This window comes from Megalobrama amblycephala, linkage group LG17 (genome assembly GCF_018812025.1).
Source record: "Megalobrama amblycephala isolate DHTTF-2021 linkage group LG17, ASM1881202v1, whole genome shotgun sequence".
Classification (NCBI taxonomy): Eukaryota; Metazoa; Chordata; class Actinopteri; order Cypriniformes; family Xenocyprididae; genus Megalobrama; species Megalobrama amblycephala.
The window spans coordinates 3,033,864-3,052,553 of record NC_063060.1 but is presented as its reverse complement, the minus strand read 5'-3'; the positions used below and the strand labels follow the sequence as shown (position 1 = coordinate 3,052,553).

Genomic DNA, 18,690 nt, shown 5'->3' with positions numbered 1-18,690 from the left:
GTGTTTCGTTCAGCTGTGTGTATTTAAGCGACTCTGTCTTATAGCTTCTTTGCTTGGTGTTTAGTTGTTCTGAAGCCAGTTGCCTGAGTGTTCTCTATCTCTGAGACTTTTTTATTTTTCTCTTGCCTGTAGATTATTCCTTCTCTGTTATTTTTAGTGGACTTTCTCATATTTGGATTATTTCTTGTGGCATGCCCATTTGGACAGTTTTTGGTTTTTTGAGAACTTCTTTTGCTGTTTTGCTTCAGCTGTGGATTTTTCTTTTTCTTTTTTTGTTATTTTAACTTTTATTAAAAACTTATTCTGCATCTCAACTTTTCTAAAGTGCTCCTTACTGTTGCATTCACCATTCTCCATTGGCTCAAAGATTGGGAGTCTGACTCTCACATTGGAGACCTGAGTTCTAGTCTCGGCTCTGACAGAAACCAACACATCCAGAGCAAATTGACTGTAACTACTTAACATTATTTTATTTATCTGCTGTATTGACAAGACCTTTATGAAGGATATTGGTTTACTTGTGGCATTTTTGGGCACTTGCGCTTAACTGAGACTTTTTGTAGACTTGATTTATTACAATGTTGAGGTGTTCAGTTTTATTTTGATTTTAGAAAATAAACATGATTTCTCATCAATCAAATCAATTGTTTATTTTTACTGGCATTTCTCTCAGATATCGAAGACTAGTGCATCTCTGAGCCTACATTTAGCATGAGTAAAATACTAAAGTAATGTTAAAATCAGATGCTCCAAGATTTTTTTTTACTCAAGTTTTATTAGAATGTAACTTTTAATTTGTAATGTGAGTAATTTTTTGCTGTCAGGTATTTCTGCTTTTACTCAAGTATGGTTTTCAGGTACTCTTTACACCTCTGCTCTTTCCACAGGTACGACTTCTAAAACAGTTCTCTTTCAGTGAATCCTCATGTGACACTTAAGTTGACCTTTAAATCTGAAACTCTTTCCACACTGACCACATGTAAAAGGCTTCTCTCCAGTGTGAATATTCATGTGTTCCCTAAGGTTTTGTTCTCGTTTGAAGCCATTCCCGCACAGAGTGCAGGTGTAAGGCTTTTCTCCAGTGTGAACTCTCATGTGGACTTTAAGGTTTCCTTTTCCACTGATACTCTTTCCACACTGTTCACAGGCAAATGTGCTCTCTCCAGTGTGATTTCTCATGTGGACTATAAGGTTTGCTTTTACAGTGAAACTCTGTCCACACTCTTGACAGGTGAAGGGTTTCTCTCCAGTGTGAATTCTCATGTGGCCTATAAGGCTCACTTTATGACTGAAACTCTTTACACATTGTTTGCAGGTGTAAGGCTTTTCTCCAGTGTGAGTTCTCATGTGGACATTAAGGCTTCCTTTATGTGTAAAACTCTGTCCACATTGTTCACAGGTGAATGGACTCTCTCCAGTGTGAATTCTCATGTGGGCTATAAGGCTTCCTTTGTGACTGAAACTCTTTCCACATTGTTTGCAGGTGTGAGGCTTTTCTCCAGTGTGAATTCTCATGTGGACTTTAAGGCTTCCTTTATGTGTGAAACTCTGTCCACACTGTTGGCAGGTGTAAGCCTTCTCTTGAGTATGAACTTTCATGTGGGCAATAAGGTTTCCTTTTTGACTGAAACTCTTTCCACATTGTTTGCAGGTGTAAGGCTTTTCTCCAGTGTGAATTCTCATGTGGACTTTAAGGTTTCCTGTAATTGTGAAACTCTTTCCACACTGTTGACAGGTGTAAGGCTTTTCTCCAGTGTGAATTCTCGTGTGGACTTGAAGGTTTCTATGTTGGTCAAAACTCTTTCCACACTGTTGGCTGGTGAAATAACTTTTAGTTCCTGTCTTTTGAGCTCTTTTTTGTGAGGAACACCTTTTAGCCTGTGTCAATCTTTCTCCAATCATGAAATCATGATGTTTATTCTCTTCTTCCCTTTCATTAAGCTCATGACTCGCCTCTTTCAGTGACATCAGGTCTAGGACAAAAACAGACATAAAACAATTGAGACATTTAATGCATCAAAACCAAAAACATGTATGCTCTATACCAGGGGTGTCCAAACTTTTTTAAAAGGGGGCCAGATTCGATAATAGGGACTTTAAGCAACAGATGTTGATGGAATGGTAACGGTGACTGGAAGTAAACTGTCAACTGCCGTAGCTAAAGAACACAAAAATCGCTAAGCAACAACAAAGAGGACACCGTGGATCATTTAATCATTTAACATAGTAAACAATACATCACATTAGGGCTGCACGATTTATCGCGATAAAATCGCACACGATATGGCAAAGGCTGCGATTATTTAATGCGTGGCTTGTCAGAGCTTTACGGCTCTGTGATCAGTAGTAAATGCTTCTCCATCTGAAAGCTAGAGGGCGCTCTTGCGCAGAAACTCATGCCCTGCAGCAGCATCATATCGCTGCAGCTGAATAAACAGAAGATTGAAATGCTTTGATTAATTAAACATGACTGCATTATTCTGTGTAAGAAGCCACATCATCTCACAGAAGGACACTGAACTTCTTTATGAAGAGAGTTTGGAGTAAAAACATATTAAATGTTGTCTTTTGTTGGACAAGATGTTAATAAATGTTTCTCGTGTCTGAAAAGAAGTTTGATGCGTGTTGCTTTTTCAAATGTACATTATAAATGACTCAAACTCACAGTGCTTTCAGATGGATTAGCATTTGGAGCCATAGTTCATTGACAAGCTGCGCAAAAAAAAAAAAAAAAAAAATCGCAGCCTTTGTGATTTCATAATTGCACTAAGAATCGCGTTTAAGCAATAATCGTGTTCAAGTTCAATTTTATTTTTCGTATCGTGTGAAATATCGTGCAGCCCTACATTAAATGTAAATAAAAACAAGAGAATGGTTGCTTTTGACATTAAATGACATACAGATACAACTAAAATACCACATAACTATAGAATATAACATTTACTTATCTAGTCTGTCACGTATTATCGACTATGGCAAATTGGCTACTCTCCCGCAGTAGATGGTTACAGTAGAACACCAAGTAGCAGCAGTAATGATGTGGAAGTTTCATATTTCAATATTTTACTCAGAATACAAATGTTTAAACTGAGAAAATGTATCATTTTAAGGGAAAAATAAGTTGATTTTAAATTTCATGGCATCAACTCATCTCAAAAAAGTTGGGACAAGGCCATGTTTACCACTGTGTGGCATCCCCCTCTTATTTTTACAACAGTCTGCAAATGTCTGGGGACTGAGGAGACAAGTTGCTCAAGTTTAGGAATTGTCTAATACAGGCTTCTAGTTGCTCAACTGTCTTAGGTCTTCTTTGTCATATCTTCCTCCTTATGATGCGCCAAATGTTTTCTATAGGTGAAAGATCTGGACTGCTGGCTGGCCATTTCAGTACCCAGATTCTTCTTCTACGCAGCCATGATGTTGTAATTGATGCAGTATGTGGTCTGGCATTGTCATGTTGGAAAATGCAAGGTCTTCCCTGAAAGAGACGACGTCTGGATGGGAGCATATGTTGTTCTAGAACTTGGATATACCTTTCAGCATTGATGGTGCCTTTCCAGATGTGTAAGCTGCCCATGCCACACGCACTCATGCAACCCCATACCATCAGAGATGCAGGCTTCTGAACTGAGCGCTGATAACAACTTGAGTTGTCCTTGTCCTCTTTAGTCCGGATGACATGGTGTCCCAGTTTTCCAAAAAGAACTTCAAATTTTGATTAGTCTGACCACAGAACAGTTTTCCACTTTGCCACATTCCATTTTAAATGAGCCTTGGCCCAGAGAAAACGCCTGTGCTCCTGGATCATGTTTAGATATGGCTTTTTTTTTTTTGACCTATAGAGTTTTAGCCGGCAACGGCAAATATCACGGTGGATTGTGTTCACTAACAAGTATTCCTTTCTGGAAGTATTCCTGAGGCCATGTTGTGATTTCCATTACAGTAGCATTCCTGTATGTGATGCAGTGCCGTAGGCTTGTGCCGATATATGGTAATGCGATATATCGCGATAATGAATATGCATGGTATTTTTATTGTGGGCAATTCAAAATACCATAAATAATAATTTATTACAAATTATTAAAATTTTTATAATGCATATAAGAATACTGTCCCCATCAACCGTATAAAATGCACAACATCACTGTATTCTGCTTCAAAGGGACACATGCTCAGATGTAAACAAGCCAATGAGAACCACATGGCGGAACGAGTGAAGGAGACGAGCTGAATGAAAGTGCGCGTTCACTCTCTGACAGCAGAGGGCGCTGATGGAACAGCAGAATGCAATGGTTACCTCGGAAACCCCATAAACAAAGCAACTGCGCTGGAGACGTTTTTAAAATGCCTCAAACATATATTTTAATCTGGACTACAACATGCCCTAAAAATTAGAAATGTTCTGATTATTTGTTATTGTTCAGTAAAACTTGAAGAAATACAGCTTCATTAGTTAACATGTTAATTCATTATTACCAAACTGACAATGAAAAATACTTATAAAGCATCAATTATTCTTAGTTACTGTTTAATAGCATTACTAAAATTAAAATAACTTGTTTAATGGACCTGAGAAAAAATTAACAATGATCAGTTGTGTTTCTTAACTAACATTAACAAAAAAATAATACTTTCTGTAACAAATGTAGCTGTTGCTCAATCTTAGTTAATGCGTTAAATAATGAGAGCTTTTTGTAAAGTGTTTCCTGTTGTTCTTTATAGCCTAATGCTTTTGCACTTTAATCTGTTTAAAAAATTGACCTTATATATTTTTTGTGTATTGTATTATTGCATTTAAACATTCAGAGTTATTTTTATTAAAAGAAGAGTTCTTAAACCTATAATACTATGACAAAACTTTTTTTGCAACATATTTCAATATCGTGATAATACCGTATACTGTTATAAAAGCTTCAGCAATTAATCACAACGTGAAAATTTGATACCGTCACATGCCTACAGTGCCGTCTAAGGGCCCGAAGATCACGAGCATCCTGTGTGGTTTTCCGGCCTTGACCCTTACGCACAGATATTGTTCCAGATTCTCTGAATCTTTGGATGATATTATGCACAGGAGATGATGATAACTTCAAACTCTTTGCATTTTTTCTCTGAGAAACTCCTTTCTGATATTGCTCCACTATTTTTGGCCGCAGCATTGGGGGAATTGGTGATCCTCTGCCCATCTTGACTTCTGAGAGACACTGCCACTCTGAGAGGCTCTTTTTATACCCAATCATGTTGCCAATTGACCTAATAAGTTGCAAATTGGTCCTCCAGCTGTTCCTTATATGTACATTTAACTTTTCCGGCCTCTTATTGCTACCTGTCCCAACTTTTTTGGAATGTGTAGCTCTCATGAAATCCAAAATGAGCCAATATTTGGCATGACATTTCAAAATGTCTCACTTTCAACATTTGATATGTTATCTATATTCTATTGTGAATAAAATATAAGTTTATGAGATTTGTAAATTATTGCATTCCTTTTTATTCACAATTTGTACAGTGTCCCAACTTTTTTGGAATCGGGTTTGTAGTCCAAGTGCTTTGCAATGGTTGGTTTGTTCAGTGTAGACAGGCTTTTAGCTGTTGCGGCGTGTCTGGTGTAAGTTAGTAGACACGGTGATAATACGACACCATGAGTCGAGGATCTATTTCAGAACCGGCCGCTATTCAAATAATCTGGCTGCGGGCGCGGGCCAGATATTATTGCAGACATTATTGCCGCCTATTGCGACCACTCCTTTATGGTATTTAGTCCATAAACACATTTAATATAAATACGAATGCACAAAACTGCAAGTTTGACAAAAATAATAAAGACCAAATTACAGACTATTTTTTTCTTTTGAGCATGAACAGAAAAAAATCTTTTCCATTGTTCTCTATTCAGAAGATGATATTGGGTTTATTGTTTCAAAAAATAATTGTTTTAGGCTACTTCTGTAATATTCTCTAAGACTATATTTCTGTATATTCTCTATTTCTGAAGAGCTGGACATTTTAATAATGATCAAATTCAGCTTTGAGAATAAAACCAACCTGTTTGTTCCTCAATATCTTCATGTTTCACTTTGAATGTTTCTTCAATCTTCATGTCTTTAGTCTTATCTTTAATAATTATCTTCATAATTTCAGTCTCCTCTTTATTAAACTCAATCTTCATGTCTTCAGTCTCCTCTTTAATAAACGCCATCTTTAAGAAGAGAATAATTAACAAAGTTAATGGTCTTCAATGACCTGTTAGACAACACTAATGCTTAAAATTAATAAACTTCATATTTAGACATTTATGATCTACATTTGGTATTCAAAGAATTATAATTATATTTAAATGATTACTCTTTGATGAAAACATGATTAGTTAGTTAGTGTTTGTTGTCGTTCATGTTCACTGTTTGAGCAGCACGAGTCGTGATTCACTGAATCATTTCTCAAAGTGTTTGATTCAATTGACTCGGAGTTGAAAAGTTCAGTTTCTCCATCATGACTCGCCAGAGACTGAACTTGTGTTCATGATAAACTGATTTATGATTTATAGAGAGAGAAATGAGACGCAGGTTTACTGTTTCTCATCAGTTGGATGAGTTTTACTCACACAAATATCCTTCATTACAGTTACCGGTAGATGAAGAATTACAATGTTACATTAAATAGTGTATAAACTCAATTTCACATCGCTTTTAAAACTATTAAAAATCATTAAAACTATTTCTGTCGATTAAATTCTTAAAACAAACCTTTCTTCAGCATAATCACAGCAGATGCAGGAGCTCGGCGCTGTCTTATGACGTCATGTCGACACTCCAAAATAAAAGTCCTGTTCAGACGCTGCATTGTCTACAATCACAGAAGTGCATTGAAATCCAACAATTTTACCAGATAATATTTGTATTAATATTAAAACAGTGACAAATATGATACAAACAAATGTGTTAAAAAGGTTGTTTGAGTTCATAAAGCAGAGTTCATTCATGTGTCCGAATTGAAACACATTTAAACTCAGTGTGTTTTACCAATATATAAAATGTGGACACATTTTAGTTTAAACATGGGTATAAAATGTGTAAAAAGTTATCTTTCAAGGATAAGTTTAAGTAAAAGAAGTAATCAATATTAAATGTAATTTATTCAATACCAAAAATTATTGGTAAAAGGTTCAGTCAAATTTAAAATGTAATGTTTCACATATTTGTAATTAAATCAATAGCAAATAAAGTCTTCAGTGTCAAGGGTCATTTGTGTGAGTTGCTGCATATGTAGTGATTCAAATTCTGTGATGCTCTTAAAAGAGACTGTCGGTTCTGTTTTGTGCATTTATGTGGTTGTCAGGTTTGTTGTTTAGACAAAATCAAAAAGGAAGAAAAAGAAATGATCACCAAATATCTATATTTCATAGGTGTGTACTACAGATGCGCGGATCACGGTACCCGGGGGCGATAATAAAAAATAAGTCAATTAAATGCAGGTGGGTTACGGGCGGATGAGACAAAAATCATGAATGTTTTGATTTTAAAGGGATAGTTCACCCAAAAATGAAAATTTTATGTTTATCTGCTTACCCCCAGGGTATCCAAGATATAGGTGACTTTGTTTCTTCAGTAGAACACAAATTGATGATTTTTAACTCCAACCGTTGCCGTCTGTCAGCTGGTATTAATGCAAGTCAGCGGGAACTTCGGACTATAAGAGTAAATAAAACACGCACAGACAAATCCAAATTAAAGGTGCCCTCGAATGACGAAAATTGAATTTATCTTGGCATAGTCAAATAACAAGAGTTCAGTACATGGAAAAGACATACAGTGAGTCTCAAACTCCATTGTTTCCTCCTTCTTATATAAATCTCATTTGTTTAAATGACCTCTGAAGAACAGGCGAATCTCAACATAACACAGACTGTTACGTAACAGTCGGGATCATTAATATGTACGCCCCCAATATTTGCATATGCCAGCCCATGTTCCCAACATTATGAAAGGCATTACACAAGGGCAGAACGTCTGGATCTGCACAGCTGAATCATCAGACTAGGTAAGCAAGCAAGAACAATAGCGAAAAATGGCAGATGGGGCAATAATAACTGACATGATTCATGATAACATGATATTTTTAGTGATATTTGTAAATTGTCTTTCTAAATGTTTCGTTAGCATGTTGCTAATGTACTGTTAAATGTGGTTAAAGTTACCATCGTTTCTTACAGTATTCACGGAGAGAAGAGCTGTCGCTATTTTCATTTTTAAACACTTGCAGTCTGTATAATTCATAAACATAACTTCATTCTTTATAAATCTCTCCAACAGTGTAGCATTAGCCGTTAGCCACAGAGCACAGCCTCAAACTCATACAAAATCAAACGTTAACATCCAAATAAATACTTTACTCACATAATTCGAAGCATGCATGACGAACATCTTGTAAAGATCCATTTGAGGGTTATATTAGCTGTGTGAACTTTGTAAATGTGCTGTAATATAGTCCAGAGCTCGTGTGGCAGGGAGCACGCGATTTAAAGGGGCGGCGCCGAGTGTCTATGAAAAATCTATGGGGTATTTTGAGCTGAAACTTCACAGACACATTCAGGAGACACCTTAGACTTATATTACATCTTGTGAAAAAGCATTCTTGGGCACCTTTAAACCCTGTGGCTTGTGACGACACATTGATGTCCTAAGACATGAAACGATCGGATTATCGCTCTGTTATCTCTTTCAAGGCTCCCTCAGAGAAACATTTTAATGCTCAGATGTTGCTCTTTCTGACCTCAGGATACCAAGTAGTGATTCTTGTATATCTCTCATTTTAATATCATTATTATTAATACAAATTATTTCAGATGTTTCTCCTAAAATTCCTTAGGAGAAATAAGAGTAGACACAAATGAGACATGAGAAATATCTGAGAGGAAAGGAGTTAAAACTAAGAATGTGGTGGAAGAAAATAGAACGTCTCATTTTTGTCTTTCTGTAGTCTCTTTCAAGACTCTATTTTATTGCTCAGAGGTTGCTCTTTTAAGCTCATGTTAATATTCGAGGAACAGACTGTGAATTGAAGACCTGTCATGTTGCAGATTCCACATCTTCCATTGAATTAACTCTCTGGGAGACCTACATGGAATCTGTAACAAGCAATGAATCTTACACTTTCACCACCCTTGCGACAAGAAACTACAACGGAAACCTCAGTTTAACTACAACACGACAAACCACCATCGAACCTATGAAAACACCGATATTGCCTACAGCACCAATCAACATCAATCCTCATACCGTTTCACTAAACCACCAGTGGAAGGTGCTGCAGTACACATCATGAAACTTTGCCCAAAGTGCCACACGCCTCAACAAAACTTGTCTCCAAAAGATCCGTATCACAGATGCCAGACTTGTAAAATCCTAAGAAAAGGACCAAGTTATATGACAAAATGCAACGGCACCCTGACATTCACATTAGGAAAAGAACAACTAGCTCTTTCAGTCTCCAACTCACTCCTCTCTACATTCATTAGAACTGAATGCAATCTTAACCTAATGGATAGTCAAGAAATTGAGGAATTCCTCCTCACCAAAGGACCTTTAACACTTCAGTACACCTCTGAGAACCAGATCACCTCCCTTTCAAAAGCAAACGAAACAGGCCAGCAACAAAAAACAGATGAAGACAGTGACAGTAATGAAGAACTTTGTGCTGCAGCCAGTGACCATTTTCCTGAGTCCACAAACACCACAGAAAGAAGGAACATCAGACTGTACAGCACTAAAACAACTTCATGAACTTTCAAACCCCGCTGTTGTCCCACCAGCTATTCCACAGCCAACAAAGAAACAGCACACTCCCCAAAGACAACAAAAAAGACAAAAAACATCAGATACAACAAGCCCCCCAAAAAACAAGCCAAGAAACAAACTACTCCACCATCAACACAAATACAAAACAAAACATCAAACGACCCAACAAAAAGCAAAATTGAAGAAACAAATGTTGCAGACAGTTCTGAGGACTTTGACGACATTACTGAACTGTTGCTCTAGTAGTGAGCCTTTTAACGAAATTCAGCATATGGATCAGGTAGTCTATTTCTTTAGAAATGCATTGCATTACTTTTAAAGGACCAACACCACAAATGCTTTAAAAGAACAAAACATATACACCAACACTCCCTTTTTTTTTCACAAACACATTGCCAAAATTCAACACTAAAAGCATATCAAACAACTGAACTAAATTCTGTTTCTTTACAAATATACTGTACTAAATTTATATAAATGTGTGAAACCAAACACTGTTTAAAAGATACAACTGCTACACTCTATTTCTTTACAAGTACATTGTATTAAAAACAATCTTATTGTATTTTTTTTCCACAGCTCTACGTTTTAATATATTTTTTCCGAAATGCATAATATTTGAATTAACCTTCCAAAAATGTGAATACATTCTAAATGTTTCTCAAGTGCACAATCGTGTAACTACATTTTGAATTTTTCTACTGCATGTGCACAGTTATTGAACTTTTATGCAAATGCAATGCAAAACAACATTTCATTCTTTAACTTGTTTACAGCTTAAAAAGAAAAAGTATACTTGGTAGGTTACTGTCCAAATTAGCCAATTCTAAAGCCATTTACAACTACACAGTAATACATAAAGTTTTCTATTTCTATGGTAACTTAACAGTACACAATAGTTTATTATACCATACTTTTTTTTAAATTTGCTTTTCAACTATTAAACTATGGAAAATTTTTATTTAAAACTTAAAGTGCACAAATGTGTAACTTTGTTTTAAATTTTTCCACTGAATGTGCACACATTGAACTTTTAGACAAATGCAATATTCAAAAACATTTCATTCTTTAAACTGTTTACACGTTACAAAGTATACTTGATAGGTTATTGTTCTATGTTAACGTTCAACTATTTACAAGTACACAATATATTTTCTTAAGTTTTCTGTTTCTATTTTTTATAAATAGTTATATAGAAACTTAACAGTACAAATATTTTCTTCATAACATACTTCAGACTATTTTTCTAACTTTTTAGTCTTTAAAATAAAGAGAATTTACAACTATCTTTCATCTTTACTATTAAAATAAACATTTTACATTTACATTTCTTTACTTAATGTTTTTACACTTTTGTTCCCATTCTAAATTAAAGGCACCAAATTGTACTGTTATACTGTTTGAACAATAAAAAAAAAACCTGCACTTGAAACCAATTTTTCTCTTTCAAATTATTTGCCTGTTACTAACACTAAACCGTACTTGACATAGTATTATTCAAGCTTAACCACTTTGTTGTGTTCATTTTATTGTTTTTATTGAATCAGATTCAATTTTTTCATAAAAAACAATAAAATGAACAACAAAGTGGTGATTGATACAGCAATTTCCTCTTTTCTTTAACATAAATGTCAGACTACCATTGCTTTTCTATTCTACCATAGCTTGACTATTTCCTTATGATTTTACAAGTCTGGCATAAGTAATATGAATATTTTAGGGACAAGTTGTTTTGACACAAGTGGCACCGTCTTAGTCTTAGTTTTTCCATTTTGGAGAAAATTCTTTATATACAGTGTATAGACATTCATGGCAAAAAGTTATGCCATTTGTATTGATAATCCTTACCATTTTCATATATTACATCTACAACTTTAATGAAGACCACAATGGATTCATATCTACTAAAATGCTTTGATATATTACAAAAAAAAAACTTTTCTAAACTAGTCCTAGGTTTTAAACGCAAGATCAATAAAATTACTGCAGTACAATTATTTAGACTCTCTAGGTCAATAATTATCAAGAAAAATTGATAATTTGCATTTAGACAGCTATAACAGTCATTTTAAAATATGGCCTTGATATACAGTATCAAAAACCCTATAAATCCTAAAAGAAAGGTCAGAACTTCATAAAAGATGAGCACATATGTCATATGATTGTAGACAAGCATGAAAATGTCAAATTTATGGGGCTCACACATTAGTTAACTATTACAATTAAAAAATTCCCTGAAAATGGCCATTATAACCACTAGATAGCAGCAGATCATTATCAATTGGCTCATTCAACTTTCTACTATACCACTTTTCAAAAGTGTTACTGTTTAATTCATATGTACACAATACAAAATCATGATTACAACTTTTAAAATCACATTGTCTCAAAGTAAACCACTTCACTTACATCAAAGAATAACATTTTGCAATAATGCCACATTATGATAACAGAGACCTGAAAATTGTTTTATAAAAAGAAGACTTGCAGTAGGCATTGTGTCACCCATCATTTACTTCAATCTATACACCTTGGGCTTGAATGTGTGTGTATATGTACTTATGCTTACTGGGTATTAAGTATTATATTAAAGCCCTTTCATTTCACACTGTGTTTTGCAATATTCTTCAATGTGATGAAGTCACATGATGTCAGCCCTTAAATTCCTCGAACCCGGGTAATCGCTGCTTGCAGCTATATTAGTTATTATTATTATATTATTATTTTTATTTATTATTTGCTGAAGAGCAAACCTACTTACTGCTAGTGCTGTTATCTAAAATGGTGCACTTGCTCCTATCTGAAAATATAGGGGTTGACTGAAACTGTTGGGCCAGTATTGCTTCACTGTATAATGATGGCCAATTGAGAATGGTACTTCTGATTCACTTAATCTTAAGCAGTGTGTTGGTTCTCATCACTTGGGTGTGCCGGGGTTACATGATTTTCTGTGAACGTGCTTTCTAAATATACAAATGATTCTCTGTGTAACAGCATACAGTTTATTTATTGATTTATTTTTGTCACAGACTTGCTGAAGGTCAAAGCACACTTGGCCTTCTGGACATGATGAAAATTCATCACAGCGTTCTGTGCATCAGAGAAGCCTCTAAAAGCCTCAGACTTGATCTCCTTGTTCCAAGCGGAGCTGTCCCAATATTTGAAATCAACCCAAACAATCCCAGCCCTCTCTTCATTGCTCCACCTCCAAAACTTACTCTCATATCCTAACCACTCTGCTCTGATTCGGTCTCGAACCCCGGACCCGATCACTGCGGGGCGAGTGCACTGACAATGACACTAAACACCTCATTCTCTAGCGTTCATCAGTGTGCAGTAGTTTACCTGCAGAACTATCTGGCCTCTGTTACACATGCGAGTGTGTGTCTGTGTATCACAGCTGACATGCAACAAAATGATGCTTCATGAAAATTAAAGCGCCGATGATGAACGAACGACAAGGAAGCACAAAAAATGAACGTACAGAACACAAGAGTTCATTGTTAGTCACAAACAGGCCCATTCTTCATTTGTCGCTAACTTGGTTAGCTGGATTTGATTGATGACGATTTGGCATGATCTTGGATTGTTTGGTTCTTCGACACTTATCCTGGACTTTTCCGTTTTCAGCTCCACCCTACCTGCACTCGGCTACTCTCTCCCCGATTGGTTACATCCAGCTGCAGCCGATGTCGTTCACACCTAAGGAATAAACAAGGAGGCGTGGTAACAGAAAACAAGGAGGCAGGACATAAGGAGCACATGGCAAACACAAATAAAGACATAGCCATGTGTTCAAGCACAAGACAAGACAAGGACACATTAATCTGTCAGGGCAGGATCCTGACAGTTACTCACATGTGAAGCGGAATCAAAACAACGACCTCCATTCCTTCAACTCCGTCACGAAGGGAACAGGCGCTTACAGGAGCATCCAAACTCAAGTAACACAGGTATCCTATTTTTGCTGTGCAATTTTTATTGAGCAAACAAATTAGGGTTGAATTGCTAGTATATTCATTCTCTCAGGTTACAGTCAACGAATATTGTTTTAAAGCTAGACAATTGGGGACTTCATTCACCTTCTGATAACAATTTCACAATTTCCCTGTAACTGTGCATGTGTTTTCATTAGATTAGTTTGTGTGTATTAGAGTAGTTCAATAAAGTCTTGTTTTGATTTTTCACATATATCAGTGTCTTGTATTGTGTGCTTGCCAACTTACTGCCTTAAACTAAGATTTTGCTACCTTAATCATAACTTTATATTATTACCGTTGGTCACGAGATAATATTTTATCCAGAATTAGTAAAATACCCTAACCTCAGTTTTTCGGTGGACGAATAATTGATAAAGTGTTAAATATTCATTTTGAATCATTTACAGTTTAATTTGGTTTTTATTCACTGTAATTGAATTACCTTTGAGTTATAATTGATCTGAGTTGATTCCTACACAGTGCTTTTGAAATATGACTTGCCTCACCTTTAAAGGGTGAGTTGACCCAAAAATGAAAATTAATTACTCACCCTCATGTCGTTTCACGTGAACATCCTCGGCCAATACTGAGTCTGTGTTCTGCGTAAACAGGGAAGCTCTGCAATGCTTTCACTGCACCAACTGCTTAACAGACTGACAGGGTAGAGGAAAAATTGTTGAATAAAGTTGTTATTTTTGTTTTGTTTTTGTGAGTTTAGCTCCAACCCTGTAAAAAACCTTCACCTGCCTTGATTAGAACTGCCTAGAAGAACTTGATTAGCTTGTTCAGGTGTGTTTGATTAAGGTTGGAGCTAAACTCTGCAGGACAGCGGCTCTCTAGGACCGAACTTGCCTACCCCTGCTTTAACCCTTTTGTGTTCAGATCCCTGCAGTCTCACACTGGATCCAAACACGGCATACGCTCAACTCATTCTGTCTGAGGAGAAGAGGAAGGTGACACATGTATTAAAGGATCAGCTTACCCTGATCAATCAGAGATTTAAAAACTGTGTGAAGAGAGTCTGACTGGACGCTGTTACTGAGAGGCTGAATGGAGTGGATATAATGCTGGAATGTCAGTGACGTACAAAGGAAAGGATTGTGTGACTGTGAGTTTGGATACAATGACAAATCCTGGAGTCTGTTCTGCTTTGATTACAGATTCTCTGTCTGTAATCACAATAAAAAACGAACCGTCATATGTGTCCCTTTACCCTTGTCTACTAGAGTAGGAGTCTTTGTAGATGTGTCGGCCGGCACTCTGTCCTTCTACAGCGTCTCTTGACACACACACACACACACACACACACACACACTTGCACACATTTAACAACACATTTACTGAACCCACCTGTGCTGGATTTAGAGTTTATGTGAACTCTGTAGTGTCTTTGTATCAGATTTAGTATCAGAAAACTTAAAGATGCACACCCAAGATAAATTAATTACATTAATGTCACACATACATCTGTTCACGGCAACATAAATGTCTTTTATATGCTGGTGGGAGGTAAAACACCCCAAAATTAAACAGCCGAAGCAATTATACACTTAGGGTTAGGTTCAGGTTAATATTTTATGAATATCTTCGAGTTCGGGTTTGTAACATAGAAAAACTAGTTAAGGTTTGCATGTTGTCTGTTGTGTTGAGGCCGAAAGAGTTCACAAGAGCGGGAGGCATTTAGATTTCTGTATTTGTGCTCACTTTGTCTGAACAGATATACAGAGCATTTAAGGATTCATTTGCAGGGTTGTTTGCTTACTTTGCCCCATAACACTATATATCACGAGTAATAATCACACAACAATCATATTTTTATGAATAAGCATTTATTAATAAAAATATTGAAAAATTTGTATTTATAAAACTTTTTCTTCTATCACTTTCAGTGTGGTTTGAATGAAGTCTGAGTTTTGCAGTGATAGTCCCTAAGCTCAGGCAAACATTGCACTTGATACAGTGTATTTGTGTATCCATTATTGCAGTGTCTACAGCGTCCTCTCTTCGTCTTTACAGGGAAATGTGCAATCATGTCTTTGCGTACATCCAGTGGATGGTGGTCCGATGACATCTTGGCAATCTAAAATGGAAAAAGTAAAAAAATTAATAAGTGAATAATACATATGGGTCTTATATTGTAGTAGATAAGCTGAAAGAATAGACAGGGCAGTAGACCATGTGTTGAGGGTTGAGATCTAAGAATTATCCATCAAAGTATTATAATTTAAATGCAAATGCTAATCAAAATCCCACTACTACATTCAAACAATACTGTCTGGCTGGCCTATTATCTCTCTACTTATCAAACTAAACACATGCATCCCCTCAGAGTACTTACAGATTCATGTTCAAGACCATTCACACCTGTCCCTGAACAATGCAACAAGCATCCCCCCCCCCCCCCCCAAAAAAAAATCTCAGGATCATTTAGAAGTTAATAAACTACAAAGATACAGGGAGTTTCGGATACTGCTCTAGATGACGGAGTTTCAAATTCCACATACAATTTATTCCTGTGTTTAATTATGGTCTAAGCTTAACTAAGTACTAAGTTAGTTACAATGAATCATCTAACAGTTCAGTCAAACTGACGGATACGCTTTATTTGTAGGGCAACTTTATGATTTGAAACGATTAGTTTGTCTTTTTAAATGGAGTAGGCTAGTCATCTTGTCAATATGGCGGATAAATGACGTCTGATTCATATTCTCTATAATGTCAGAAACAGAATATACTGCATGGAGATAGAACAGGTATAGTTATGAATTTTGCATAATAGGTCCCCTTTAAAGCCTTGCAAGATAACTTTTTACACATTTTATACACATTTTTAGACTCAAATTAACTTGTTCATATTATATATATATATATATATATATATATATATATATATATATATATATACTTTGACCTTTAATTCACTTCTGTGATTGTAGACAATGCAGGGTCTGAACAGGACTTTTATTTTGTAGTGATGACATGATGTCATAAGACTGCGCCGCACTCCTGCATCTGCTGTGATTCTGCTGCAGAAAGGTTTGTTTTAAGAATTTATGCTGTTTTAATCGATAGACACAGTTCAATGAATTGCATATTTTTTTTTATTTAACAAACGATGTGAAATGAGTTAATTTACTCTTTAATATATTTATCTAAGTGTAGTGAAGGATATTAGTGTGAGTAAAGCTCATCCACTGATGAGAAACAGTAAACCTGCGTCTCATTTCTCTCTTTATGGGGCGGTTTCCCAGACATTAAGCCTAGTCCTAGAATAAAATGGCCCTTTAAACCACATTAACAGAAATCTGCTTTCTCTGTCATGGTTTAAAATAGTCCTAGACTTAGTCTAGTCCAGAGTTTAATAAGATGATTTCCTGGAGGAAGACTAGAGCTACTCCGCTGTTACATAAAACACTTAGACTAGTCTTAAAAGTTAAGACACTAAAGTTTTTCTTGAAGAGTGGTCCTAATTCTAAGTCCATTACATAAAAAGGTAGATTGGTGTAATTTAAATTGGAAAAATAACATTGATTACCCCTTGATTAACTGCAAGTTGGTCAAACTAGTTCTTAAGACACAGTCTTAATATAGTGACTAAGTTTATGCAACTGCAGCAGGACTAAACTGAGGCTTAAATTAAACCTACCAGGAAGAGGTTTAACTTCAGATTATTATTGTTTCATAGAAGACACATGTATCTGTGTGTGTGTGTGTATCTCTCTCTCTCTCATATATATATATATATATATATATATATATATATATATATATATAGAATTCATCTATTTAAAAATTATTTATTACAAACAGATTTCCAGGCATTACTTTTTTCACAGCTGATGTATTTTGCTTGATTTAAAAGAACTCTCTTGTTTAGTAAAGGTTTTTTTTTTCTTTTTTGTTTTTTTGGATTGCAGTCTTTTTCTGCTGCAATGGTTTTCCTTGGATATGCTTCTCAGTTCCATGCAATTTTAAGCTTTTCTTGGTTCATTCCATGTTTTCTAGGCAGCCTCTCTCATGCTAATTCAGACTAACACAGTTGGTTTTAAATTAATCTGGTTTATTTTAATTCAGGACTCCATAGTCCAGGTTTTAGTAATCTGTACTTAATCTGTGTTTCAGGAAGCCATGATTAACAAGATTAAGGCCTATCCTGGCTTAAATTAAACCCTTTCTGGGAAATCGCCTCTATATATCATAAATCAGTTTATCATGAACACGAGTTCAGTCTCTGGCGAGTAATGATGGAGAAACTGAACTTTTCAACTCCGAGTCAATTGAGTCAAACACTTTGAGAAATGATTCAGTGAATCACGACACGTGCTGCTCAAACAGTGAACATGAACGACAACAACAAACACTAACAAACTAACTAATCATGTTTTCATCAAAGAGTAATCATTTAAATATAATCTATAATTCATTAAATACCAAATATAGATCATAAATGTCTAAATATGAAGTGTTTATTATAGTGTTAGTTTTGAGTGCTTTTTGTCTAAAAAAGCAAAAAAAAAAAAAAAAAAAAAAAAAAGAAAGCTATAGGCAAGGGAGTTTTTATCAGGGATGGAGATAAACTCTGCAGGACACTGGAGTTGCCCATCCCTGGTCTAAACCATTAACTTAATAACGTTACTTAATAACATTAATTATTCTTTTCTTAAAGATGGCGTTCATTAAAGAGGAGACTGAAGACATAAAGACTGTGATTATTAAAGATGAGACTGAAGACATAAAGATGGAGTTTATTAAAGAGGAGTTTGAAGAAATAAAGATTGAAGAAACATTCAGTGTGAAACATGAAGAAACTGAGGAACAAACAGGTTGGTTTTATTCTCACAGCTGAACTCATTTGATCATTATTAAAATGTCCAGCTCTACAGAAATAGAGAATATTTTGTGCAACATTAAACCCA

At 35.5% G+C, this 18,690-nt stretch overlaps 1 pseudogene; it reads right to left on the bottom strand.

The window, feature by feature from the left end:
* LOC125250872 overlaps positions 1-6,100 on the bottom strand; it is a 77,055-nt pseudogene extending 70,955 nt beyond the window's left edge.
* Between the last annotated feature and the right edge of the window lie 12,590 nt (positions 6,101-18,690).